Raw genomic sequence first — 4,476 nt, 5'->3', positions numbered from 1 at the left:
ATTTTTACTCAAGATAAAAACAATAGCGAGTCTTTATCAAATAGAAGGAATACTTGGACAGTACCAAAGACCAATGTCCAAGATCAATCAATATCAATCAACAACCAAAGGTTGGATTTCCAATTGATGATCACAAACACACAACATGTATTATTTCAATTATATAAAATATAATGCGGAAAAGAAATAACATAGACACCAGAAATTTTGTTAACGAGGAAACCGCAAATGCAAAAAAACCCCGGGACCTAGTCCAGATTGAATACACATACTGTATTAAGCCGCTACAGACACTAGCCTACTGCAAACTAACTTCGGACTGGACTATAGTTGAACCCCAATCAGTCTCCCACCGATCCAAGGTACAATTGTACTCCTACGCCTCTGATCCCAGCAGGATAATGTGTACTTGATTCCCTTAGCTGATCTCACCCACAACCAAGAGTTGTTGTAACCCAAAATCACAGACTTGATAATAAACAGATCTGTCTCACACAGAAAAGTCTATAAAAGAATAAATCTGTGTCCCACAGATAAACCCTAGGTTTTGTTCCGTCTTTTGATATAAAATCAAGGTGAACAGGAACCAATTGATAATCCGGTCTTATATTCCCGAAGAACAACCTAGATTAATCAATCACCTATCTACAATCCTTCCTGACTACACAAGCGGATTATCGAGGAATCACAAACAGTGAGACGAAGATGTTTGTGACTTCTTTATCTTGCCTATCGGAGAACTCTCACGATCTCAAGCCAATCAATCGATTGTACTCGGACGATAGAAGATGCAAGTTCAGATCACACAACTACGATAAAGTAGTATCGGTCTGGCTTCACAATCCCAATGAAGTCTTTAAGTCGTTAACCTTATTTTAGAGAAGAAAATCAAAGGTTAATGGAGATCGACTCTAGCGGGCGCACTAGTAGCACACAGACGTGTGGGGATTAGTTTTGCACAATGCTAGATGTCTCCTTTGTATAGCCTTCAAATCAGGGTTTTTCCTTAGTTACAAAGCAATCCTTATTCACCGTTAGATGAAAACCTGATTTAGATTCATGCTAATATTTCTCAACCTTTAGATCGAAAACTTAGCTTGTCACACACACTTGGGTAGACGTTTACTGGGTTCGTGAAAACCATGCCCAAACGTGTACGTGTATGTTGGTTCAACATAGTTACCCAAAAGGTTAATCATATGAGCATTTCATATTAACCTTGTTCTTCTTCACCATAACTAGTTCAATTGACTCAAATGAACTAGTTAAAGAGTTGTTCAATTGATATGAGATCTTATGTAACTACACAACACAATTGAAACAAAGATGATTCGATTCGATTGAATCGGCTCATGAACATTATAGCCACGGTTTGCATAAAACATTTCTTAGTATGTTCAGAGCACATCTTTAGATCATAACCTCTTAAGTTCACTAACAAGTTCGCGGACTTAAGTTAATCGGTTGAGTTTTCCAAACTCAGCAGAAATTCTCGGAAAGAGAACTTTCGCCAGTTCGCGGACTGAGTTCGCAGACTTAGCACACAAACGAGTTTTGGAAAATCCAGCAGAAATTCTCGGATGAGAACTTCTGACAGTTCGCGGACTTGGCAAGCCAATTCCAAAATAATCCCGATTTCTCTTGATCAACAAAGTTCGAAAACTTCGGTTCAAGGAATACATGGTTATGTAATCTAAAATCTCATTTCAATCATTAAGACATTCTCAGAGGACGCTATGTAGCCGTTATTCACAGACCAATTCACGTCAGAGCAATTCTTAGAGTGACTGAAACTTTTCATGACTTTCGTCACTAGATGAAGATAAACTTGATCAAAGCGAAACGCTTTACCAACACACGATTTCGAGATAAAAGATAAGCAATGAATGCTCAGCTCGAAACATCAAATGTGTATGATCTAGTCTATATAGCATACGACTTTTGTCTCATAAGAAGTAGGAGATAGAAGAGATAGACTTTTGAGTGATAGATAAGTTCAAGTCTCCACATACCTTTTTGTTGATGAAGTTCCACGGTTCCTTGTATAGATATTCGTCGTTGTATGATAAATTTCCATGAAGTCCTTGAGCTCAACTACACTTTTCTATCCTAGTCCAAGACATAGCTATGTAGGCTAGAAATCAAGACTTATAGTTTTGATCACTAACATTGACAAACATGCTTGAGATAGCAACGCATGCGAGGTTGACCGAGCTATGCTCTAACAAAATCTGATATACTCTTGTAGATTTCAAGATCTGTTAACCAGAAAACTTCATATAATTCTTTTCACTAAGAATGAGAAAGTTTACAGTAAATTTGTTGGAGAATACTGTATTCAGAAAGTAGAAGGTGTCCTGGATACCTCTAATAAGGGAAGATTCGAGCTTTGTTCTGAATTATGCTCGTATCGGATCATGCCCTCCCTTACGGAAGTTAGGGCATCTAGTCTTTGCGAAGGAGTTCTTGAACTGATTGGAAGAAAATAACTCCTGAAATAATTATCCTCAACTGTTCACAAGGAAATTGTCTTTCATGATATATGTTGCGCATCCTAAAGAGATTTTCATGATCTTCAAATGATTAGAATCCACTCCGCCAATCGGGAAATGCTTGAAGAAAATCTTGACGAAATCATGGAAACTGAGGGCAACAAGATGAATAAGACAGTAATTCTTATCAAAAAAAATAAATAGACATCAATGTTTGATTTACTTCAATTATTGTATAAGGTCTATTTTTGAATAAAACTATCATTATTTACGAATGAAATTATTTCTTTATAATTTTTCTTTTGATAGTTACCGATTACATAGCCCGTGAATGAATGTTTATATTATTACTATGTGTATTCGGTTTATGGGATGTCTGATTTCGGTTTTCATTAACCTTAATATTCGATCTCATATGATGTGACCCTTATGGTTTGTGTAGCTTTTTGATTTAGCGGGATTAAGTTCTAGCCCATGTTGGTAGGTGTTAGAGCATTTCTCGGTCGAACTCGCAAGCTTTGTTATCTCAAGCTGGTTTGTCAAGTTTAGTTGATCAAAACTATAGTCTTGATTTCTAGTCTACCTATATGAGTTTTAGACTAGGATAGATTATATAGTTGAGTTTTAGACTTCACGGCGCTTACAACTGAAGACGAAGATCTACTGAAGAACTCAGAGGAACTTCATCAACAAAAGGTATATGGAGACTGAAACTTATCTATTCTCAGAAGTATATTCTATTCTTACTTATCTCCTATTGAGACAAAAGTCGTATACGATATAGTCTTTCGTGTCATACACATTTGAGATTTTGAGTTGAGTATAACTCACATATCTATTTATCGAAATACATGTTGGTAGATTTTTGTCTTAGATACATTCATCATTATTCTTGACTTTATGTCAAAATATGATCATGTGGAAATTGCCTTGAAACATCTTACATGATTTGTGTGAGACAGTCATTTGATGTCCACTTAGAAATTTTCGTATTGATCATTCGATCACTTGAAAATTGCTTATTAACTAATGGTGTGTGTGTGAGACATCCATTGTCGTCTTCTAAGAATATTTCAATGATTGAAATGGAAGTTAAGAGCTAAAACCCATGTCTGGATACATTACGGTTTGTGTACTTTGTGTACGAACTGTTTTGATAGAATTCAAGACCGGAAGTTTGCATACCCGTTCGCAAACTTATTCAACTGTTTAAGTCATGGTACTTAAGTTTGCATACCCGTTCGCAAAATGATTTATCTGTTGAAGTCTGGGAACCAAGTTTGCATACCCGTTCACAAATAGTTTCAACTGAGTTCGGTCCGGAGCTAAAGTTTTCGTACCCGTTTGGCTTGTGCCCAATATCCAGAACTTAAGTTTGCATACCCGTTCGCAATCTCAAGTGGTTAAAGTTCTTAAATCGGTAAAGTATGATTTCATACTCATGAACAAATATATTTATAAAATAAGGAATGTGAAAAATGGGGGTACAACAACCACACCCAATATTTCGCTTAGCAATCTGTATGGACAAACTCCAATATACTTTCTAGAGAATAAATTAGACAGTCGGACTCAATCTAGATAAAAAGTTTATCAAAGAGTTTATATCTCAATCTCTCGATTTGATATATACTCAAGCAAATAGAAATCTGCGAGTCTTTATCAAATACTAGAGAGATAACTTGGATGGTACCAACGACCAATATCCAAGTGTCAATCAATTTAAATCAACAACCAAAAGGTCGGATATTCTAATTGATTGAACAACGCACAACCTGTGATATTTCAATAATATAACAAAATATAATGCGGAAAAGAAATAACACAGACACCAGAATTTTGTTAACGAGGAAACCGCAAATGCAGAAAAACTCCGGGACCTAGTCCAGATTGAACACACACTGGATTAAGCCGCTACAGACACTAGCCTACTCCAAATTAACTTCGGTTTGGACTGTAGTTGAACCCAAATCAGTCTCCCACT

The sequence above is a fragment of the Papaver somniferum genome, chromosome 9, assembly GCF_003573695.1.
Source record: "Papaver somniferum cultivar HN1 chromosome 9, ASM357369v1, whole genome shotgun sequence".
Taxonomy (NCBI): Eukaryota; Viridiplantae; Streptophyta; class Magnoliopsida; order Ranunculales; family Papaveraceae; genus Papaver; species Papaver somniferum.
Note: the sequence above shows the minus strand (reverse complement) of the source record.